This window comes from Bactrocera dorsalis, chromosome 5, assembly GCF_023373825.1.
Source record: "Bactrocera dorsalis isolate Fly_Bdor chromosome 5, ASM2337382v1, whole genome shotgun sequence".
NCBI classification, from domain to species: Eukaryota; Metazoa; Arthropoda; class Insecta; order Diptera; family Tephritidae; genus Bactrocera; species Bactrocera dorsalis.
In genome coordinates, this window is record NC_064307.1 from 297,793 (window position 1) to 324,691 (window position 26,899).

A 26,899-nucleotide genomic window follows, 5' to 3' on the forward strand; every position below is an offset into this window, starting at 1 on the left:
GGCTTGTAGCGGACCACAGGCACGAGGGAAGTGGCAAACATTCTAGCCAAGGCATATCAAGTCGGCAATGAAGCATATTAAATAAACAGAGACATGAATAGGTAAGGACTGGTAAGGTAAACGAATGACTACACTCTAGTTGTCAAGCAGAAAGGCTGGAGCAGAAGTTCGGGATTCCAGTGTTGCGAAAAATTGGTAAGGGAAAAGTAAGAGTGTGACATAGGGATATAAGTCGACATATTTTTGAAAGAGTTCAGATAATAATTCTTTTATAAATTCTTACTAGAGATGAGTTTAGCTGAAGATTATTTGGAGAAGGGTTGTTCAAATGCAATTTTTTAATATTGGCAAACGAATGCAAATAATTTCTTCTATGAATTACTTAGTTTTAGAAATTTCGATTACAGTAATACTCACACTTTTTGCAAAAAATATTTGATTAAATATATGTTTTTTTTTATCTATTTTCACGTTTAATACGTTTTGATCTTAACGCCAAAATGTGGCTAATTTTTATTTTTCCTGTTCTTCAAAAATTCGAATTTGCATGGATATTGAATACAAAAATATATGTGAAAAATATGATCCGAAAATTTCAAAATGATCGGGGAAATAGTTTAGGTGTTGTGATTAAGCCCTTAAACATTTTATAAATAATTTTTCACTAAAAATTTAATGGTAAAAAATTATGTTAGCGCTTGAAAACGGCGAAAAAATATATCTATTAAAATATTAAATTCCTTTTTAATCTATTTTGTCGCATTAGTCAATTCCGAATACACTGTAAATTATTTCATTATACTATTGTAGAATAATCAAATATATTGATAATAAAAAATTCATAAATGAATCTTTCTTTGTTTATTTCAACAAAAAACGAAAGCACTGAACAAGAATAGTTTGTAATTTATTCACCTTTTATAAACAGTTCGGTTTTGTCAATTAATAAAATAAGAACAAATCAATTCTTCCGTTTGATACTTTGATAACAATTTGCTAAATGTACAATTTTATAGTTAATATTAGGTCTACAACTTTGCTTCCGCCGTTTTTTTGTAAATTTATGGCTTTATTGTATAAAAACGGTCCAAAAGTGTTTTCCCTTATTCCCTCAAAAAGCAATGCTTAAGTAACACACGGAATGCTTTATGATCCATTTTTTTGTAAACTAACACAAGTTGCTTTACAAAAATTCTATATTTTTTTAATACCTAATAGACATCATATAGATGGTAGTAGTAGAGTAATAGTATTATCTATGTATGTGTCAGCTTCAGTAAAGCGTGGGCGGATCCTCAGCCGCACTTTTCTTGGAATTAGAAAAGAAAAGCAAAATTTCCCGCAAATGTCGACAATTCGGCTCAAAAAGTGACATTTTCAGTTGAGACTAAGTTTGGGATGCAAACAGATCTCTACAAATATTTTGTTGGGTTAATGTCCAAGGTCGATATAAAACGATTTAATCGACCAGCGCTTGACTCTAGAGATATCTATTGGAAAACGGCGGAAGCAAAGTTGTATACTATATTGTAAAAAATAATAATTTTAGGATAATTTCTGGTACAATAGATTGCTGATAGTATTTTGGAATTAATTCGCAATCCATTTAAGCTTTTATTAAATAAAGCCACAATAAGTGACTTAAATATTTCATGGTAATTATTTCACAGTTCAAGAACTCGTCAAAAATATCAAACAGTGAAACCTTTATAGGTCTTTGAAAGCGTATCATATTTTTGCAACAACAAAAGCAGTGCATAATCTCAACGCTGCATTATCCTATAAGTTATAAATTCCAACTATGTAATGTGTATATGTGTAAGTGATGAGGTAGCGTATCATTTTCACTTCATCAAACAAGCTTTTCATCTTGCTATTTCCAGCATAATGCACACACATACAGTTATACCATTGGGATGAACTGTATTGTCATAAGAATAAATGTGAGCACACATACACAAATACACACATACAATGGCTGCTGCTAACAAGCCCACCCACTCAGCTATTTATTCAGACGTTGCTAAAGCTTTATTGTGATACATTGTTGAAATTAATTATTCATGAGTTAAATATACATATACTGTATAAATATGTACATATGTACGTTTCGCTGAAGAAATCCGTATCAATGAGTGGTTAGCGAGTGCTGCTTCTAGTTCTGTGTGCTAGTGCCGTGTACCCTTGTAGCTGTAAATCGACTATAATTGGTAAGAATGAATAGACGAGGATGTTTATTGATTAAAATTGGCTGTCCGTAAAGGCAATATAAATATGGTTTGCATAGATTGGAATAAATTATAGAGATGCGCGGTGTGGCAGGTTTGAAAACACTGATTTACCGTTGTACACCGCAGAATTTAGGTATAACCGTACCTTAATATTTGTTCTAATCCGTTCATAGTATTGTAATATAAAAGTTTTCCTTATACATTTTTATCGCAAATGTCATACGAATAACGGTCACTGTAAGGCAGGTGTTGGTTTATTTCATAACACCAAGTCTGACAGGAAGATTTTCCCCAAATTAGGGCAATAGGTAATTGGTTGAGTAAAACCCTTTTCACAATGAGCTGATGAACATTTCACGGAAATTCGAGAGTTTGTCAAACCGCCAGCTGATTATTGGTCCTAGCGAGCTAGAGCATCAAATTCGTGATGAAAATTATAGAAAAAAGTTCTATAATGATTTGTCAGTTAGCGCTAATTGCTATATTTTCGTAGAATATTTATTTCCAAAATATTTAGTAAAAACAGATATATGAAATTAACGCTATTAGGTTTACGCGCCAAACTTCAGATAGGATATAATTGAAATTTTGCAAAAAAAAAAAGTAATTTTTTCATAAACTAATATGAAATAGTTCAAGATTGACTTTTATACTTCATGACATTTTTATTATATCGCATGCTATATTTTAATCGAGCGATTATGAAAATAAGTCACTCATACGCCCTGTCGCAGATAAACTGGAAAGTGTTACAGTGTCACATTTGAGCTTTTAAATATGTATATAAAAAATATTATTTAAGTATTTAAACCGTTATGTAGCAAGATATTGGATCAACCATTACAAGTTTTTGAGTTTATACAAACAAGGTACTTTTTAAAACAGGCCGGCAGTGCTTTCTTGACTATATCCACGAATCATGAATAATTGCCAGCAAAATAAATCAGATTGAAAGATATATTTAAACATAAACAGCACTTGCATTTTTTGTTAATAAAGTGATAATGAGTGAATTACTAAAAAAAAGCGGGGGATGGTAGTGGGTAAACACTTGAGTAGTGAGTACAGATGCTAAAAATCACTCATACGACCTGTCGTACATGACTAGGTTTCCAACGACTCAGTTTTAAGTTTTAGCATGCACATTTATAAACTTATCTTTGTAAAATTTCTGTAATACAATGAAAATATTTAAAAATGTTTGTATGCTTGCGTAAATGCTTAAACTGGGATTCTGCTTTGTGTAGTTTTGTATTTATAAAACATTAACAGAATTTAATTAAACAGACAAAGGATATATATTGTTATTTTTAAAAAAGTATATGAAATAGCATACATTTAGGCGCAACCCACCCTTAGCGGTTACTGAAAAAAGATGAGTTTTAAACAACTCCAGTGCTAATTTATCTGAAAATACGATTATTAATTATTTCAATCCGCCATAAATTTTTTACGTTGGTTTACATTTTCATAAACATGGACATTTTGCCTAACAAAACATTAATTCAGCGAGAATTTGTTAAAACAAGGCCTATTTGCCTTAAATAATTTGTGTAAATATTTTCCTGCTGCCAAATTTTATTAACGACACATTTATGCCCTTATAATTAGTGGGTTGGCAGTATAATATTTCATGTTCAATAAATTAACAAAGAACATATGTATATATATGCGTGCCCGCATGATAAGCCTTTTAAGCGCAATTAAACCGACATTGTGTACATACCTGTAAACAATTAATTTTCAGCAGATTTACAAATTGAATACTTACTCATGGGCACATATGTAAATGTGTGTATGTTTATTATTAAATCCATATGTAAATACTAGAGAACCCACGCACGCTTTACTGTGACTGATACATAGGTAGTACTACTAATACCATCTATATGATTTCTATTAGTTAGATTATAAGGATTAGTTAAGGAATAAATGCAGTTTTGGTGAAGCAACTTGTGTTGGTTTACAAAAAAATGAATCAAAAAGCATTTCGTGCGTTAAGAAAGAATTGGTTTTTGGGGTAAAAATACTATTGAATTTGGGCTGTGCATTATTAAAATCAATCGTGTCCAATCGATTGTCAGCCTAGTGGACTGCACATTAAGAAACGGTTCTCAAGCGTGGAAAGACAAAAAAAAATCGGCTGGCAAGGTTATGGCATCAGTCTTTGGGATGCACGTGGTATATTATTCATCGAATGATAAATGAGCCAGTTTTAATATTGCATTGCTCTGTGCAATGCTTCGAAAAGATTTCTGTATATCTTAAATTTTAATAGACCTTTTTATCAACAGTTCAGTTATGCCGCTATTTTTTTATGCCAGATCTTTTGCAATTTTAAATTGCCTGTCAAGATACCCCCTGCAATAGTTAGCAGGTATGAAAAAAATGTTATAGCTACCCATAGATGTATCGAATCACCCAATTTATTACTTAAGAACGAACAACTCTGTTCACAATGTGAAAACTTGTCTACAGATGTCGTCTTTTACTTTGGCATCGCTTTGTTTATTGCACGTTTACGCCAATTTAAGGTTTGAATATTGGATACTGCGATGGTAGCGCAATCTATCGGATCCAATGTAAAACATTCCAAAATTAACAATTGATTAAAAATGAAAAAATAATTTAAAAAACATTTTCCAGTGGACCAAATTGTAAATCTAAACCATTCTCGAATCTCCTTGAACATACACACAAAATTTCATCAAAATCGGTCCATCCGTTTAGGAGCAGTTCAAATGCAAACACACGGTCAGAAGATTTATATATATAAAGATCAGCAAAGTGGTCGTTTACGAAGTTGGGAAAGTAAATTAAAATATTTTACAAATTCTCAACAAAACTGGAACAACTTTGGCAAAAAATCACAAAAACGGGTCGCTTGGTGCTCTCAAGAATTACTTCAGTTTATTAAAATATTTAATATAATTCATTATTAATATTTTACGAATTTTTATGCCCTAAATAAGGTTAAATAAGTTTGCGACGAAATTTTTTAACATTATAAAGTATATATGTCTATGTACACGGTGTGTTCAAAGAAGGAGGAGCTGAGGAAGATAAAAAAAATGATTTTTTGAAGTGCTTCGAAGATTGGAAAAACCGTTGGCACAAGTGTGTAATATCTCATGGGGATTACTTTGAAGGGAACAAAATAGATATTCATGAATAAATAAATAATTTTTGAAAAAAACACAAAATTCGCAATACTTTTTGAACACACCTCGTATAAATAAACGTGAACGTTGCAAACACCTTTTGGATCACTATGACATATGGCTATCACACAAACTGACTGATTAAAATCAAGTTCTTTAATGGACAATAGATCTTCACGAAATTTGTTAAGAACTATTCTTCAGGGCAACGGTAAAACCGTCGAAGAAATTGTTCAGATCGCACTACTGTAGCATATATCTGCCAATGAAACTGAATGATCAAAATCAAGAAAAAGAAATTTGCTTACATCTTTATACTATCAAAATGCACTTGCTTAGGGAATTATAGCTTCGGAGCAGCAGAAGTTAACGCCGTTTTTATTTTATTATATGAATAATAATCACATATATTAAGGTTATGTTAACTAATCAAAGAGTTGACTGCTTTAACTGATCTATAAAATTATTCATTTCCATTTCTTACATGTGAGTTTAAAGTTTAAAATAATATTATAAGTAATTATTATATCCAATAGGAAGAGCTTTAAAGATTAAATTAAATATATCAAGTATATTAAGTATTAATATATAAGTTATCCACAATCGAAAAAAAATTCACTAGAAATGAGTTGATAGAAATCATTAACTGAAATAATATTCAAAAGGAAATATGAAATATATGTGACATTTCAGAGACATCAACTCATTGACATATCGAAGAAGCTCAAGTGGTTAATTCTGCAATAGTAAACAAAGCCTCACTTTTACAATTTTCTCAAATAATTATACAATGATTGAAAAATTTCACTATTTTTTGTTTAAACTTTTTTAAATTGATTTTTTGTTGCACAATGCTGCACCAAGTACTCACCTGCTCAATTCTGCCTAATTCGCAGAATTCGTTACCATATATGTATATGCATAAATATGTATTTTCATATAAGTACACTTGTTTGCTTATATTGTATTACACTCCAAACTAAACATCGTAACAATTTCAATTTTCACAACACATACCCATGCATACATGCACTTGTAAACAAACGTGTTGTATTGAAGCTCCCACCTGTACGAATATCCTGTACACAAGACTGTGTGTGTTGATGAGCTTTGTGGCTCGGCTCCTTTGAGGTTACAGGTACATGAGGCAAACATTAAACTTTCGAAAGTCACAACGCTTAGCATGCAATCAATCAACTTATATACACACGTTTGTATACTTATTTGTATGTCTGTGTGTGACCATTAGAGCTTTTGTGCCAAGCGAACAACGAGTGTTTCACAGGAAACAAAACTAATGAGAATTTATATGTGTACATATGCTTCGAAAAGCACATAAACAAATGTATACATACATATGCATGTATGAGTGTATGTATGTGTATGTTTGTTGTGCTTTCCGAGAAATTAACTATAACATGTCATAATAAAAAAAGTGTACTAACAAGCTTTCACTCACACATGCACACACACATTAACACAAATCAATAGCAAACAAACGAAATGCATTGTGCAAATTTACATTCACGCACACATATTTGAACACAGTTGTACATAAGGTAGTTGGTAAATATGCATCAAATACACATCCGTACAAAGATATACATACATATTTATATATATTTCGATTATTTCATGGGCGTGTGAGTGGATGTGCTGTTGGATGTGCTGCCAGCAGGTGTTAAATCATCAATTTACGATATTAACACGTTGATGTGAGCGTGCCAGTGAAGGAGCGCTGAAGATGCGCGCGTCCGCAATAATGAAATGAAGCGTGACCTTTGAAATGTCAAGCACTTCGATGTTTTGAAAATCAAATTAAAAAAATGTAATTATTATAACATAATTTCCAATAATGAAATAAGTTGTGAAGCGATTGGCTGAATATAAATTTTATACATCCTTTAAAATCGTAAAATTCAGCAACTTTTCGGCTTGAATGCAATAACAGTCGAATTAGGCATATGATTAAACGCTAAATTAGGTACACTGCGCTTAAGGAGTTATATCCACTCGTGAATTTAAAAACATATATTTTTTTATTTGCACAATATCGAATGTACATATGCATATACGCATATCGGCAATTAGTTTCAGAGATACGAGCGTATTTAGATATCCGTCATTTTGCCAAAACCAAAATTTGGCTAGTCTTTCATTCATTTTCTGCATTCTTCTATATTAATAATTCACTTCTATAATACTTCTTTTGTAAAAATAAAACTAATTTAAACAGAAACGGACTCACACGCGCTGAAATATCGAAATTAATTATAGACCGAAAGGATTCAAACAAAAATTTATGGAATTCTTAATAAAATACCCTTTAAATAAGACAAATTTAGAAATAGTGAATGCATTTAATTGAATATATTTCCACAATTTTTGGTGGCAATACTACTGTAAATATATAGTATCTCCGATACAGTGTTTTTTGAATTATTTTCTTTGATGCTCATTTTGTAATGTTTTATTTATTATATATTAAAGAAAAAACTTCTAATAGCTGGCAACGCTCAAACATATTTTGTACAGTAAGACTCTTACATCGATAATAATATTTGAATAATTGTTTTGACGTTTTAATTTCTTTGAATAAAGTTTGCATTTCTTCTATAATCTTTCTTAAGACTGCCTTGAAGTTATACCCATCTTTTAGAGAGGTACTTCATAAATTACTTACAGATGTCAGAAGCCTATATCTTTCTAACCAATTAGTTCATCTAATAATAATAATTATTATTTAATTAATAATGCTTTTTACGAAAGCTTTAAAAAGTTAACAAAAGCAAACTACAGACTAATTTAGCAGCATAGGTGCTCGAAGCATCGATGTCCCGAGTGCATTTGTTCTACTAAGTATAATATCATTACATAACTTATTAAATATTTGCAATTATCTCCTCTAAAAGATGCTTTCATCGAAACACACAAGTAATACTTTTGTTGAAGTTTTCAACATTCAAACCGATACCGACCGAAAGATCCCTTTCGAATGTGACATGCTTCACAAAGTACTCTTTGAACTATGAACTATTCCCCAGGAAGGCTATAAAATAATGCATTCTGCACACCATTATGGCCAATACTTTAGCACTTAAATACAGACAATTGAATTCCAACAATCAAAGGTAAATGAGCACACACACACGCATATGTACAAATACATAGCCATAAGAAACCATATATATGAAAATATATACCAACGATTTATTTGAGCCGTTTAGAATGTTGATAGTACCGGTTATAGCTTGCAAGCAGTGCATCTACACCTTCTACCGATCCTGCCGCCTTGGGGTCACCCAGCACCTAGTCTATAGCTTAAGCATGTCCGACAAATTGCTTGACAGCAAAATATTACTCGCACAAGTGCGGCTAAGTATCGGCGCACATACATACATGATAAACCTATATACACCCTCACACATATACATATATACTCATATGTACATATGTATGTACATAGAAATGTGAAGTGTCAGTGCGAGGAACCAATGGGGTTTACACGCTCAACTAACTATTTGCTCAGTTGATTGTGCCAACCGCTAGGCAATATACATACATATGTGTACACAAGCGCAAAGTTACGAGCGAAAGGAGTGCCCGAGCAACTGGTCTCTGCATAGAACTCTTATACAACCAAAACAACAACAACGGCCAAAGCGAGTTTCGTTCAGAAGTTTTGTATGGGTAATGGCGTAGTAATGGTATTCCATTTATATTAGCATTGATACGTTAATGGCTGTAATGATGTGTCGTATAAAAAATTTACAGGCCTGCGAAGGTGCCTGTACATATGCACATCTGCATATTGTCACCTAAAATGCAAAATAACGTAACATCACTTTTCATAAGTTTGCAGGCGAAGGAAAAACGATGTAACAGAAACCACTTATATTAAAACAAATTTCGGGTTTTGATTATAAAATGGTTATATATTGGTTATATCTGACAGCGGAAGCCGAAAATTTTATGCATATATAAGTAAATCATGTTGTGAATCGTAACCAGTAAAAAACTTAATATCGATTTTTTTGATGATACGTTGTTTTGTATTTTAGTTGATATACAGTGAACCAATAAAGTATACATACACCTAGCTCTATTAAATTACGGCACGTTTATTTGTTAAAAATGAATAAATTTTGTGGTTTTTTTCTATCCATTTCAAAAGATGTATATTTACATTAAATTTACCATATCAAAATATTTTTTTTTACACAAATAAAAATATGTTATATGTTCAACATTTTCAGGTGACCGCAGACACATATAAACCAGTTTTAACCAATATTAAAATTTTGTTTCACTCATGTTCCATTTTATTTCGTGTTTCATTCATGCCACTGTAAATTTCCGAAAATGTTGTTACATTATTTTGCATTTCAGGTGACGATATGTAAATGCATGGGAGAATACGCAGCTGCAGCCAATGCAGCATTAATATTCTCAGGTGAACCATGTTTCTATGTATGTGTGCAGCATATACTGGATGGCAATGTTTGCTTGAATGGGTGCATGTGCTGGAAAACACCCAACAATTCGTCCTTGCGAGCATCACAACGACAAAGAATTCGAAAGTGCACGGTGCTCAATAGGGGTAGCCATGTGGAGAATAAATGAAAATCGTTGTGGCTTTTGATGCTTTCGGTTAAGAAATGTGGCATAAAATTGTGGTGTACAGCGTTCGTCGAGTTTGAAAATATTAAGTAGTAAGTATAGTAGTAAAATCTCCACGTACTCCATGAGTCACCATTCCACACCTCGAATGTCACAATAGTAGATTTATTGAAAACCAAGTTTGGTGAATGTGTTATCTCACGAAATGACCCAGTCAATTGGCCGCCTAGGTCGTGCAATTTGTTTAAACTATTTCCTGTCGGGCTACGTCAAGTCTATGGTCTAAGCCAACAACTCAGCGACGATTCATGAACTTCTATCGAACGCGAAATTGAAGCAGTATCGGCCGATTTATGCTTGAAAACTGTCGAAACTTGGGTACACTGTACTAGTTCCATGAATGAATGTACTTTCACAGGAATTACATTAATGACACAAACCGTTTCGGTTTTATTAAAAAAAAACTTTTGTAGCGCTAAAAACCTTTTCATTTTTTTTAATGTTCAACTTGTCAGTTCTTCAGTAGTTTTACACCTAAGACCTTACTTGAAAGTATAATAATATAATATAATATAAGTTGATGATGATTAATACAAATATTTCGGCTTAAATGTGCCTAAAACTATACAATTAAGCTCATATTTTACAACAAAACTTGATCTGAAGCCCTGATTTATATGTATTAAATTTGATTTTAAACATAACTTTAGTTCCATACACTGCATACAGTTGATAAAGGCTGTGATAGCCTTGAACACTGTTTTCCGAAAAAGTAGCTTATTACATACCGAGGGTATTCAAGTGAAAGCAGTATAGGTATAACTACTTATTCGTCCATATTCAAGTAGCTTTAGCAGAGATGTGGGCAAATTAGCATACCCATCTGTAGGTATATGAATGAATCTTTTGTTGCTGTGTTCGCTTGAGGCGCTAATTTTCTGTTGAAATCGCCTACTTATAAACTTTCTACGTTGTTATCTACATACAGATGTGGTTATGTCTCTTGATATGCATTTGTCAATGAAGATATGCTGGTAAGCACATGTAAACATATGGCTCGTACAAAAATAAAAAGTTTTATGTCTTGGACGCTTTCCAAATGGGAAATAACATGAGCACAATTTCATTTCACAGAATTCGCAATTCGCATTAGGTTTTCAATGAATGAATGTATGACGGAGCAAAAAAAGTTTATATATTTACTATACATATGTATGTTTGTACTGTGTCGCTTGATTTTTGTAAGATCGCATAAAGCTTTTAGCTAACAACGTAATTTTCAAAAATGAGGTGAGGTATCATTGAAATAAGGCTCTCTTACTCTTATAATAGTCTTAGATATGATATGTTTTGCAACATTTCGCATTTTTTCATATTCATTAAGGATTTACAATAAATTGAATATATAAGCAACCGCACACAGATACACGTACATTGCAGAGACATACACAATATGGCAGCTAGACGAGAAGGCTGCCAAGTACTTTAATCATTTGGCTTGTAAACATTAAAAAATTTCCTATGCTTTAAGAAAAAGAAAACAAATACATAGTGAATATAAATATACGGTGTGTGCAGAAAGTTTTCGCAGAAGCAAAATTTTTTTAATATTAATTTTTAAGACATATTTTTTGGGAAAGGGTTTCAGCTTAAAAATCAGGATTATTACATTTATACATGTATCTACATCTGATCAAATTTTACTCGGACTGGCCCGAATTTTATTTTGCGCATTGGTACAACCTTTTTTATGTTCGTAAGAAAGAAAAAAATATGCCAATTATTTTATGTTTGTCCGGTGATTTTTACACATGAAAAAATTTAACAACGAGTTCTTGAAATCTTATGTATTTTAATGAAACCTACGCTACGGAAAATGTTCCAAAAAGAATTGGGGACTTTTCTTTATCACGAACACAAGTAGTGTGAGTTGTCCATTCAATGACGATTATATCGAAAAAGTTAAAGGAGGTGTTTGAAAATCATGGTGGTGGCATGAGAGAGATAACATCAATTCAACACGTTTTGGGTAGGAAGCGTGTCATTGTTAGAAAGCTGCACTTTTTTACATAAGGCCGCAAAAGAAATGCCTGACAACATATCAGAGGACCTTAAATTCATTAAACGCATTATCACTGGGGACGAAAAGCGGGTTTCTGAATATGAAATGGTAAATTTGGTAATGGCGCTCTAAAAATGAGCTGAAACCGAATATCTAAAACTCGCTGGAAACGCTTCAGACCAACTCAGCCAAAGATAATAACAAGGGTATGGAAAATTGGCAAGCTTGTATTGCCTTGAGAACCGTATAATAGGCTAACTAAGATTTCACTAATTTTGGAATTTACGACAGATCGCTTTGAAATAAATTTTAAAATGTAGGTTTTTTCGAGAGGAAGCCTGCAAATATGTAACATACTTCCTTAATTGCTTTGAGCAGGCCAAAAATAAAGTTTCAACAAACAATTTGTTTATCTTTAATTACTTTGAGGAAATCATGAACAATTTGATATTCTTAGTCCAATCACTGAAGCACCACTGCTGCTGGTGAAAACAAACATAAACAAACGCAAAATAATTCAAGCAAATGAAATACCTTAATGCTGAGTAAAGAAATTTGGCTTCGGCTTTTAATTGCGAATCCATTGCGAGAGAATTGGCTGAATGTTACGACTTACTTTCGTAGAAATCACAATATTTATGTATTAGATTATGTTTAATTGTGGCAGGTGGTACGCACATTCAGGAATTTTGCGCGAGGAAAATGATGCTAAAACTGAATGGGGAGGCGGGTGAGGCTGCGTGAGGGGTGAAATGGGAAATCCCGCACAACTCAGTATTTCTATTGAATGCGGTACTTTTGGCTCAAAAGTAAATACACTGTTGGTCTTAGGTTATTTTTAATTAATTTTTATATTTATAATGACGTATTGTCCAAAGAAAATAACTGCACATTCGAAGATTCCAGAAATGTCTATGTTAATATGGTAATGGTGGTTGGCTAATACGGAAGGTATACGAAGCAGTAAGGCAATACGAAGATAAGGAAACAATAACTGCAGCTATTAAACGTGCTTGGAGCAAGATTTCCTTGACCTTCATAAATTCCCTGAATCATTCTGTACTCATTACTGAAATTATTATACTCTGAAGAGGGTATATTAAATTTGACACGAAGTTTGTAACACCCAGAGGGAAGCGCCGGAGACCCTATAAAGTTTATATATAAATGATCAGTATGTTGAGCTGAGTCGATTTAGTCATGTTCGTCTGTCTTTCTGTATATATACGAACTAGTCCCCCAGTTTTTAAGATATCGTTTTGAAATCAAACGTCATTTTCTCTTCAAGAAGCTGGTCACTTGTTGGAACTCCCGATGTCGGATCACTATAACATATATCGAAATCAAGTTCTTGTATGGAAAACTTTCACATTTGCAATGCATCTTCACAAAATTTATCACAGGTTATTTTCTAAGATAATAATGTAATATACGAAGATCGGCTTACTATAGCATATAGCTGCCATACAAACTGAACGATCTGAATCAAGTGCTTTCGTTTTTGACGTGATATCTTCACGAAATTTGGCAAGGATTATTGCTTAAGGTAATAATATAATCTCCGAAAAAATTGTTCAGATCAGGTTACTATAGCATATAGCTTCCACACAAACTGAAACCAACAGTTACTAAAAGAAATGCGCCTGTGAAGGGTATTTTAAAATAATAAATATTAAAACAATTGAAATGCAAGTAAATTTGCGTCTAACCTAATGACCAGCAGTGTATATGAGCCAGACGTGTGGGCTTTTGCTTATCTAATGTTTAATAAGCGAGGAGAGGGGGCGTGCAAATCAAAGCAATTTATTTTAGGATTTGGCAGCAAGAGATGGGCCGCATAAAATTCCCAAGAGTGAGAAACTGTGGCTAATTTCAAGAATCTCTCCAACAGTTGCATTTGTTGGTATGTATGTATGTAAATATTTAGATATGAATATGTGCATAGATATGTATGTGTGTACGGGATTGCTTTAAAGAATGAACATTTTTAATAAGTGGCCGACAGCTGACAATGCAAAGGCGCACAACAAAGAACTCGAATGAACTTCTGCACACATTAGTCAAAAAATATATTTAGACATACAAAATTGGAGTACTACGAGGTATGACAATTAAGTAAATAAACTGATTCCATAAAAACCGTATATTTTAAAATTATTCTACAACTCTGCCATCCCCTTCAAAGTAGTGCCCTTGGACAGCTATACAGCGATTCCAGCGCGTTTTCCATGCTTCGTAACATTTCTGGAACGCTTCGACTGGGATGTCTGCGAGTACCCTCGTCACGGCCGCCTGGATGTCCCTAATCGACTCAAAATGGGTTACTTTGACCACCGATTTTGTTTTAGGAAACAAAAAAAAAAGTCACAGGGTGACATGTCGGGCGAATAAGGCGGCTGTTGCAACACGGCGATCCCTTTAGAGGCCAAATACTGGGACATGCTGAGGGCGGTGTGGCACGTCGCGTTGTCGTGATGAAGGATCCAGTTACGAGCGATGTCTGGACTAAGAACACTATAACCATACACTCTTACAATTTTAGCGTACGTTTCCGAAGCTGTTTCGCCCAATCTGGTGCAAAATTTTATAGCGACGCGTTGCTCTTGATTTCGTTTTTCCATTTTCGTGACGAACACTACAAACACACGTCTACTCAACTATATATCAATGGAGAGGGGAGGGATGCCGGAAAAAGAGAAAGGGAATTTCAAGGTCACAGGTTTACCACAAGCGCGGCAATAAAATCAGTCTCATTACTTAATTGTCAAACCTCGTATTACATGCCACATACCAAAAACGATGTTTACTGGGTTCCATAATACAATAATCAATCATATGGAGTAAAGCCACTCGGAAGTTCGAAAAACTTTATAATAGGTATATGGGGGCTCAGGGAAATATTGACCTTTTTTTGATACACGAATATATTATTATTAGAAAAAGATTCTCTCTAAATTTCAATTGTTTATCCTATACATTGGCCAATATTTTCGACCAAAAGTCAACTATAGATACTGGGGGTGTTACCGTAACACCTTTCTTTATAGTAAATAGAGAGTCTTATTTTGGTATCTTCAAAATGTATGATTTTTTTTTACAGAAAAAACTATTTATATAAACTAGAAATCACAAACAAAGTTTTTCAAGAGGATCGCGCAAACAAATCGGTTTTGTAACATTGGATACAAAATCAAATCAACACACTTTCTTTTACTCACTCTTCCAACCTTAAAACAATGAATTACCATATATCAAATTTCAAACCAACCTTAAATATATTACTAGACTGGCGAAAGAGGCGAAATGAGCCCGGCGAGTCGATAGTATACTGACGTGTTAAGCCGCTATTGACGACGCTCGTTTGCCGGAACCAGGGCAATGAGATTTTTCGACGACTCTTTTGCGGTTTAATAGCAGGTGCCGAGAGCGAATTCGAAACGCCAGTTGCGCCGCCTGCCGGCATATTGGTGGCGGGTGTAAAATTAAACGGTGAATTAGATGTGGGCGAGCCGCTGTTATAGCCAGTAGCGGCCGAGGAGGGCGAACGGCTGCCACCGGTCATGGGCTGCAGTTCAGCGCTGGGCGTCTCGGGGCATATGGATGGGCTAGGCGAGGGATCAGCAACAGCATAAGGGGCCATTGGCTCGCCAAGAATGTCAACAACGCCGCCGCCACCAGTATCAGGCATTAGTTGTACATCAATGGGCGTTGTGGACGAATTGCTGCTATTACCACCGCCAGCGCCAGCAGATTTCTGTTTGTTAGCCGTTGGTTTCTTGCTGCCACCGGGTGATGCGCTGCCATCTGAGTGATCGACACTGCTGATGCGTTCGATTATTAATTTTTTGACCGTCTTCATTTGTGTTTTTGTTTTTATGTTGTTTTTATTATTATTTTAGTAGACTCTCTGTGTTTTACGCCTCTTTTTTTTTCTTACAATTAAATTTTAATATTTTTTATATATAAAATCGAAAAAATAAAGCTACCGTTGAAAGTTTTGTTTGTATTTTATACTTATTTTGTAATTGTTGCTTTCTTTGGCTTGATTTCTTAATGAATTTGTGACTTGTTGCAAATTCTCTGAGTATTTTCGTGGTCTCTTGATTTGCTTTTCTTTAAGTTTGTGTTAATTTGATTTTGTACTCGACTTTTTTTGTTGCATTTCACAATTTTCACTTAATGGATACTTTTTGCTTTACTTTGGCAAAAATATACCGTAATATTGAAATAAATCACAGATATGTACCCGTACACTTTATTTATAACAAAAAATAATATCGCTCACGGACACCTCAAACGCTGTCGCTTCTAACGCCGAAATCACACATAAATATAATATACTTGTATATGTATGTATGTATAACCTTTTTTGGACCTTTTGCTAATATTTTTCTATATTTTATTCTTTTGTTGTGTATAAGTTAGTTCAATAATAAAGTAATGTTCGCAATGCTTTGCTCTCTGGACGCCGACTGTTTCACCAAAGTGCGGCTCGCGCCATGCGAACCAACACACCACACTTGGCTCGATTTTAAATTCTATTTAAAAATTAATACACCATTAAAATTGCTGTTCTTCCGTTGTTGTTGTTGTTGTTGCCAATATAAAAAAAATCGTTTATACAGTTAAGTGCATGAGCATATAAGTTACAAATACTACATAAAATGGCTTGAATGTCGTTGCCGCTGTTGTTGTACACATTACCCCTTTCGCATCTCACTTTACAACGGTTAAAAATAATTGCCAGTTGTTGGTCAAAGCGAAGTGGAGTCGCACGAAAAGCAGCCAGCAGGTACCCACAAATATATATATACATATATGGTATATATGTATTGTGGGTATATATGTATATATGTTTATGTATGTAGTTAAAAATCGATAATTTTCACAAAATGTTGACTAGGTTGTGCGTATGTGTTTGTGTGTGTCATAACCCAAGTTCCTGCGATCCTTTGTCGCAGTTATGCACACACATACATTAATATATGCTAACATATACACACAGAAGTTAGCGAGTTTGTTGCAGGAATTTGTAGAACCCGCGCATATTCTCTAAACTAACTTAAATTTGCTTTTATCTATGTAAACATGTGCGCTGTGCATACAACCAACCTATCCAGCTCGCCAAACCAACCATTCTGCCTTGGATGTGTGTCAACTGACAAGCTGTTGGTCGGGCATCCGAAAGATGTTGCCTTGACTCTTCAGCAATCAGTATCGCTGACATGTACAGTTAGTTGACAGCAAAGACATCACATGCTTATACCTGACTAGAAAGCAAAAACAACGAAAAAAGAGCATCGCAAATTTTCGCTACTGATTACTTTAGTGACTTTAAAAGCTTCGAAGTGCATACACATACATAGTTATGTATATATGTATAAGCATATTTATTTAATATTCCCTTGGCATCATTGAAAACCCAGTAAGCAAAGTTTTTGGAACAGTGCTAAAGAGTGAAGGTTTTAACAACTAATAAGTAGCTTGCAATATTGCTGAGCAAAAAAACTTAGCGTAAGCAAGAAAAACCTTTTTGATATCGATTGATGAAAAAACAGCATATAAAACCTCACAATCTAACTCATTTTGAGTTCTACGCCATCACTGCTGTAATATATGTGAAAAACTTGTCTCGCCGGAGCTATAGGAAGATTAGTTGTATAAGAACTAACACCCAAGACTGTGTTCAAGGTGGTATTATTCTAATATAAAAAATAGATTTGTTTATATTTTCAAAGTTTCACTATATATAGGTATTTTGCTGATCCGGCCTCCAAACTGGATCAGCTGGAACTGAAATTTTAAACGCGTTTTTTTCGAAACTGTATTTTTCAAAACGATACTCACGATTTCTCAGGGCGGATTTATCTGAAATTTTTAGAGCGTCTTTTTTATGGGCTTGTTTATGTCTGGACCTATCCAACCTTACTATTTTGAATAAATACGTTTACGAATACTGTTCCGTAGTTCCAACATTGCGAAATTATTCAAGATTAATAAATATTTTTTGGTTTCAGATTGCTAATAGAATTGATATCGTGGGTATGGTCACGTGCCAATTTTTTGAGATCCCGACTTTATTGGCAGCCCAATTTGTGAAAATTTTTGATGTTTCTTTTTTTGTTTTTTTTTTGATTTTTTGATGTTCAACATATGCAATCAAAGGTATAGGAAAACTCATAGCAAATAATTAAAATGTGTTGACATAAGATGTGCATAAGAGAAAGTAAACGACCTTTGCAAAAAATTTCGACGCTATTTTATAAACCTTTTATAAACCTAAAAATATAAACTTTGAATAATACGATCAAAATTTCTCGTTGGGAATACACATAACTCTATTTAAATTTTTTATAAAAGTACATGCACATACATAAATGCATACACTGTCATATATGTATGTATATGAAATGTGTTTATTTACGGAATTTGATGTTGTTAACTGATTAGGGGCACTCAAATTGATGTAAACGATTTGAACAAGGCTGTTGTTGGCATATATATGTACATAAAGATGTAACATGGAGTTAATAATAAATAACGATGAAATTAAATTTTCAAAAAGTCATTTTACAGCCATAAAAAATCACTGTTAACCGTTCCTTGCAAAGAGTAACCAAGCAGCGGTAACCTGTTCTCCCGCCTTGCAATTCTATACTGTGCTGTGAATACCTGCGATTTAGAAATTATACATAGTACTATGTGTATATGATTATAAACGCATAAGCCCAGTCCACGAAGGGGTTCTCCAAGATTGTTTGTGATACAATATATGAGTTTTTGCTTGAATCTCGAGAATTCGAAACTCCCACCAGCCAGCAGGCTCTGTATAAAAAGTATGTATAAATGTTGGCAGAAATAAATTTCTAATTAATTACTATTGAAATGTGCTGCGCCATAGTACTTGTATTTCAATTTAAATTGCATACTTTTATAAGAACGTGCATTGAAATTAATTATATTTATCGCGAACTCATTATCACAAGACTTCTATTTCTAGTACACTCCCTCTTTCGCACATTTCAATGCAAGCGTGGGGGATTTTTTATTTTACCATAATAATCGCATGCCATTTGCTTGAACGAAGCTATTAAGTTTGAGAAAAAAAATAAAAATAGGCACGGCAAGTTTTAGCAATAAGAAATGATGCTGTCGAAATGATGATTCTAAGTCAGTATCGAGAGGTCTTAATAATGGACCATCCCTACTGTAACAGATTCAGTTCTTTTTATTATGACGTAAGAAAATGGTATAAAATTATTATATCATTAAGGAAACAAAAAATTAATGACGTCACTTCTTGAAATTTAACGTTTGTTTACATTTTGCAGTGGTTTCTTTGATGTCAGAGAGTATATATGTATGAATTTACAATTTTTATAATTATGATAATTAAAGGAATGATTTAAATGAATATTGTTAGCTATTTTTTTAAAATTCGGCATAATAAGTGCGCAGTTTTCTTTTTATCTACTGGTTATTTTACGAGTAGTATGCTCTCAGATTTGTCAAAAGCAGAAGAAAATGCATTGTGACAAAATAGCTGAAAATTGTAATTTATTTTCCCGGATAAATGATATTTCAAAGAAATGTATTTTCCTAAGTTGATAGGAATGTTTTTAATTAATATGCCAAATAAGAGCGCGACCTCTCAACCAGTTTGTTTACAGCAGCTGCTTACGTCGGTACACCTCAGTAGTGCGTTGCGAATTTTACCATAGATAAAAATATCGAGCAAAGAATTTGACTAAAATTTTGTATATCTAACCAAATGCTGTGTTATAATGTTGAAAAGGCATACGATGATTCAGTTTTATCAAAAACAAAAGCCTTCGAGAGGTACAACACCTTCAAAGACGGTCGGGAGTTTGACATGCAAACAAGTGAATAATCATCGGAATGAAGGGGAAAGCCAAAAAAGCCACGTCAGAGCCGCTCACAAATCAAGGTAGTTCTCATTATTTTTTTCGATATTCGTGGTTTGGTGCATCAAGAATTTGTTCCGGAGGGACACACGGTCAATACGGAGTTCTATTTGGAATTATTTTTATTATTATTTTTTACACGATGATAATGCATCATCGTATCGAGCCACGATTCTTGAGTCACTTGATCCAAGAAAATTTGCTGAAGGAGCTGAAGACGTTTTATTTACAATTTCCTGGTATTTTTTTTTTTGTCACAATACTCTTTTTTCTTGTTTATATATATTTTTCAATAAAAAAATATATTATTAGAAAAGTTTCTATTGAGTTTAATACTGTATTTTCTTACTTCGAATAAAAAAAAATATTTAACAAGTAAAAAGGGGTGTTCGGATATTTTATACTTTTGCAATTCGCAGGAATCAAAGCCAGGCTCAAAGATAAACTGTTATGAGTGAAACAAGTTCTGTAATTTTCATTGAGATAACTCAAAGGATATGGTATTTTTGATGAAAAGTCAATTATAGATACTTGTGTCCAAATATTCGGTACCAAGGGGCTTGACAATTTGGACAATTTTTGGTCATAAGGTGGAGTACTTTAAAGATATTATTAGAGCAAAATTTTATCCCGTTATAGTGGTCCGATTCTGTCCATCTAGGAACCCGTAATTTTTTTTTGTACCAAGGAACCCGTATGCGAAGTTTCATCAAGATATATAAATTTTTACTAAAGTTACAGCTTAGACGGACGAACAGGCAGATAATCACCCGTATTTCAACTCGTCTCGTCATCCTGATCATTTATCTTGCTTAGTTTTAGGTGATACGTAGAACCGTAAGGTGAACAGAACTATAATACTCTGTAGCAACACTCTGTGTAAAAACGGGCTCTGCTAAAGATGTTCAAAATACTCCTACCCTGTTACTATATTATATATATTTCTTTTTGATATCGATTAATCGAAGAACTTTACAGTCTATGGTCATTAGCATATTAAAAACTTAGTATAAAGATGATTTTAGCGTTTTCTATTAAAGAATTGATGTTTTATGTTAAAAAAATAAATCGTTTGGACGAGTTTTTTGTCAATATTGAAGAATTAAAATTAAAATTTCAAACTTTGAGTATTATCAAATAAAGGGTGGCGCACCAATCGTGCTACAAAAACAAACCGTAATCACTTTTTTTGTGTGAGTAATCCACTTATGTTTTTTATTCAGTCCGTAATTGCCGAAAGAGGCTTCCAAGAGTAGATGGACAATTATGAGGTTGGTAAACATGTTTGCCGAATTTGAAATTAGCGCAAGAAGACGGTACCATCGAGACTGTGGCATCGTCAATTCAGGCAAACTCAAGAGTTTTGACTCTTAACTTATCGGCGCAACTTTAAGTTATCAGACAGTCATTACAACGGATAATTCATGATATCTTAAACCTGTTTCAGTACAAAGTTTAAATAACAAGCAGATTAAACCCACTAGATTTCCCTATTCGCCTGGAATTTTGCCAAAAAAAATATTTAAATTTCCGAAGAAAACAATAAATTGATGAGGCTCATTTTGATCGAAACGAAAACGTAAACAACCAAAATTATCGTATATGGGGTGAATCAAATCTAGAAATAATCCACGAGACGGAACTTCATCCAGAACGAGTCACTGTGTGGTGGTGTGGGCACCGTTATAATACGGTTTAACCCTAATCAAAACTAGAGAATGCTTTTAATGAGCATTATGTGTAAAATTAAAAGAAAATTAAAATTAGAATACACATTATAGTATATGAAGCAAAGTACAGGAATATGATAGGGCGTGACGTGTCAAAGCAACCCTGCGCTGCAGCTTAGTATTCGTGTGAAAAATACTGGTTTTTGTTACAAATTTATTACTTTACATATATGAGCTATTTTTTCATTGGAAAGCTGGCTTATAAGACGTTGTACATACTATATGTATTATATCCACATTCCATTATGATTCGCTATTTTGTGCTGTTTATCACAAGTTTCCCTGGTTTTTGCATACACACACGCGCACTTCGGGCAGGCAGAGCGAATTGAAATGCTGTTTAAAAAAGTAAAATGCGAAATCACACAAAACATTTGCAATGAATAAAAAATGAGAATAACTAAATTGCTTTACCGGCGTGCTTGTGTCTGAAAAGTTCCCGAACTGCACTCACTTACAAATTAAGAGCTTGCCCTTCTCCCTTTCCTGTTGCATGCACTTTCGAAAAAAGTTATAGTAATTAAATGTTTGAAATATTGATAACTTGTGATAGAACCGGTTACTAAACGAAACGTGAAATTGAAATTATTAAGATACTGATCAAAGGTGTACTCTTTAGTCATCTGTCTGAGCGCTAAAGTCGACATAAAACTTTGGAATGATAAAAAAATAAAATTCAAGTTTTGGAAATACTGAAAAATTTATTTATCTATTTTCACAAGAAAAATCACAATCCTTTGTCTTAAGAAAAATATCCGCATATATGGATCACACTTTAATTAACTTGATAAAGCTGAATGTATTTGCAACTCTTAGTCTTTGCTTTGAAACAAATATACTATATTGGTTACTATTCGAGTATCAAATTAAAGTACCCAGTTCAATATTCCCATTAGCTATTAGGCAGAATATTTTCAATTGCAGACTTTGTTGAGAAATAAAAAAAGAAAAGCAAGAAAGTAAATACCTTTAATTAGAAGATATCGCAACCAAGACGAAGACCATGAACCCAATGAGGTCTAGCAGAGCTCTACCTTTTAATATATACTTTTATCTTTTTTGTATTGATTAATAATTCGTCGAATAGTGAACTTTATTATTTTCTGTGCCACGTGAGCTCTATTTTGGTGCTTTCGACTGCTCAATTGGATAGATATTTGTTTACTACTTAAAGCGGCGCAAACGCTAACTATTATCGGCGAACTTTCTGATAAGATATATAATTAAAGAGGTAAAAGCAAGAAGACAAAGCAATAATATTCTGTAATTAAAATTTGGAATGGTTAAACTCTAGGAAATTTGTTTCAATTCGACGCCATTTTATGATTTTTTTAGAAGTAAGTAAGTAGTAAAAATGTTTTGAATTCTTTTTATCTTATTTGATAAATGCTTTAACTATTGTTTTCTGAACCCCTTTCTAAGCGCTAATGTAAGACCGAATTAAAAAAAGAAGCGTAACCAGGAATTTTTACTACCATAACCTTTCCTTAAACTCTTTTCAGCCACATTCAATATTAAAACGACGCAAATTAAGCATATTTCTATACAGAACAACAACAAAACTGCTACTAACTTCTACTTCAAAACATAAACTGCCATCCATCGATCAATCGATCAAATTGCCAAATATTTAATTTAATAAAGTTCATAAAATTCTTTGAAACCTGCTCAGATTTGCTGCCAAACTTTATTGACAACCCAATATGTGATTTTCGCTCTTGTATGTGTGGCGAGAAACAGAAAACTTATAAAAAAAAAAGAAAACCTCTTCCACAATCGTTGCCAGTAAAATGTTCTCACGGCACTTTCACTATTAGGAGTCTGTTTAAGTGCATTTGTGAGTGTATTTATTATGCGCTTACGGCGAATTTGATTACATAAAAGTGTATTTGAAATGCTGCTAATGCAGAAAAGGCGCTTTACGGTCTTTGCCTTTCTCATATGGTAAATAGTTACTTGCTATGAGTTTACAAATGGATCCACACATACAAACATAACGGGTGATCCAGATAGATGCATATTTTTCAATAGCCCTTTTTTTAACAGATCACGAGTAAGTCGTGACAAGCTGTCATGTTATTTTTGTTAAGTATTGTTCGGCATTTCGTCATGGACAGATTACGCCTGAACAAGGGTTACAAATCGTTCAACTTTAAAGAATGTGTTTCGCGCGCTTCGCTCAAAATTATGGTCAAAATAATCGGCCTACTGAGAGTACTATTCGCAAAATCATCACCCATCTTGAGACCAAGCATTCATTATTGAATAATATTCAACCGAATAGACCACGTCCAGTACGCAGTGAAGAAAATATATCAGCTGTAGCTGAGAATGTACACGAAAAACGTGGGGAGTCGATTCGGCGCCGTTCGCAGCAACTCGGACTGACTTACGGAATGACTTGCTGAAGGACTTTATTGAGATACACTTCAGTTAGCAGATAATTTCACGTTTTGGGCTGGTCGATTGGCCACCTTTTTCCTGTGGGGCTAAAGTCTAAAGTTTTTGCGGATAATTCCGCCTTAATTCAGGCTTTGGAACAAGACATGACGCCAGTTACCAGTCGAAATGCTCGAAAGAGTCAACGACAATTTACCTTAACGGATTGACCATCTGAGACGTAGCCGGGGCCAAAATTTTAAAGAGATAATCATCAAAAAATAAAAATAATAAAGTAGGGAACCTCGAAATGGATCATCCTGTACAAATACACATCTAAAATGAACCGCATAGTTTTATTACAGTTCTAGTTTGCAGTATTCTCCGCAGGAAAACTGTCTGCGGACTTTTGACGGACTTCTGCTGAATCTTTTCGAAACTAACAACTAACCTTACTTAAGTTTTGCTTTCAACGATCAAAAGATGGCACACACATCACAAGGGATAAAAGAGCTGAACATTATTTTTAGAAATTTTGAATAGAGCACTATAAAGCTTAACTTTGTTGATTTAAAGCGTATATATTATTCCAATAACATAAAGCTCTTAAAATTATAGCAAGAAATGTTTACTGTGATATTTATACCATCTGATCAAATTTAACTTTGAGTGATCTAGCTGTTTGGAAAACCGAACCGATAAAACAAATTCCTGGATTGGTACACCCCTTTTTAATGTTCGTGTGAAGATTGATTTCCATATGTCAATTAGTGTATCTTTGTCGACCGTTGGTGTTAACGAAAAAAGCTAGTTTGCTTGAAATTTTTTGCTTCCAATGGAATCACGGCTACGGATTTGCAATATACAATATTTCATTGACATTCGTGAAGTCATCAAAAACTTGCTTCATGCCAGTCTTATATACAACTGTGAATGTTACATGCGAAAATCATCGTGCTGGCATCGTACCAAAATACCTTAATCTTTTACAAAAACGACGTCGAGTAAGGATGAAAAAAAATGCTTGACAACGTACATAAGGAATCTACATTTAACGCCATCATTTTCTGGAGACGAGATCGATATATGGGTTTGTGAATATGACGTCCAAGTTGTCCAAAAATTGAGTGAATGGCGCTCCTAAAATGAGCCAAAACTAGAAAGCCCAAAACTCGATGAAGGCGCTAAAGCCTAGATGATAATGTTAATAAGAAGCGCATGGAAAAATTAATTAAGCGTTGGCATGTCTGTATTGCCTCGGCAGCCAACTGAAGGCGTTAACCAGTTCATTAACCAGTTCCAAACTAACCCAAAACTAATTCTATTATCTCAGGACTTTATGCAATACAAATAACCTTGCTTACTAATCTTTGTAAGTAATAAAAGCTTGATTGGATATTGACATCTTTCGAGGCACACGCTCAAGCTTTCATTGTGGAACATGATAATTAAAATTTGGATCCGTTGAAGAGACAGTTACAAAACGGTAAAAAAAAAAAACAGTTTACATTTAAGCCCTGAGCTACAGCTGAGCTGTGGCTGAAGCCGACTTTAGCTGCCATTAGTAGCAGCTAAAGGTATCTACTTTTATTTTCATCACAGGGTCATTTGATTTCGCTGTTTCTGTACACTATGTGACTATGTGAAGATATGCGGATTTGTGGTAAATCTGCAGAGGAGAACTAGCTGGCATGTTATGTGTATTCATTTCTTTCGCGACCTCCAAACCACAAGCAACAACAAACATGGCAAAATAGCAGCATCTCAAGCAAACTGTCAGCCGCCAGGCATCAGCCACTGCCAGCTAACGCTACCGGCGCAATTTACAAGGAACGCGTTACATTGCGATTTTGCGATTGCTTACGAATTTTTGTGGTTCTTATATACGATTTGCGCAGCTCGTTTGCCTTTTTTGTGCCAACTTTTCGCTGGCCGATTGTGTGGCCCTTTTGTTTGTTTGGCTATGTCTATGTCTCTTTTCTGGCATCTCTGTTCTGTGGTTGCTTCGTTTTGTGGCATACACGAGTGCTATGGGGAATACAATGTAAGTATGTGTGTGTATTTACGAAAGTGTGTGTATGTGCGAGTGAATTTACAAATTCGTGTATATCTGTGTGTGTGTGTGACACGATGTTGGTGACAACGTCAGCTTTAAGTATATTTCGGTTATCCAAGCATCCCGCAGATGATATCTGGCATAGATTTAACGCTTAATATTTGCACAAACACACGCACACAGACATACAGTTACAATATATAAATGTAAACCTGCGTACATACGGAATTTTGGCAATGGCTTTTAGTGCTGCCGTGCCGTAAGCGGATAATAGATTTGATAAAACCCAAAAGCTTCAATATACTAAACGTGTTTCATAAAAAATCCTGCACACACACATGGACACATTTGATGCAATTACATGGGCTTAGATAGGAGTGTGCATATGTTTGTTTGGGCTGTGTGCTTCTGCACTTTATTTAAAGTCGGCCCCTTTTTGCTTAATCATCAAGTCAATAGCATTCCTGAAATGTTTTCCATCGTGTTGGTAGTTTTCCATGTGTCTGTTATTCTTGCTGCTTTTCAAGCTGTACACACAGCTTATACATTGATTTGCAGCCTACTTTGAAATTTTCGGTTTATTTATGTTGCTAAAACCAGAGCATTTACTCAATTTGATTTGTTTTCCCAAAGATTTCGTGTTGTTGTTTTCATATATAACTGTTTGCACTTAAGCTGCATTAAAAATTTCAAGATTAGATAGGCGACACACACAACGGCAACATTTTTTACAGT

General features: G+C 34.0%; 1 protein-coding gene across 1 annotated transcript in view; it reads right to left on the reverse strand.

The window, feature by feature from the left end:
• LOC105232776 (triple functional domain protein) overlaps positions 1-26,899 on the reverse strand; it is a 73,181-nt gene that overhangs the window by 28,718 nt on the left and 17,564 nt on the right. The gene's annotated exons all lie outside the window — the stretch shown is intronic.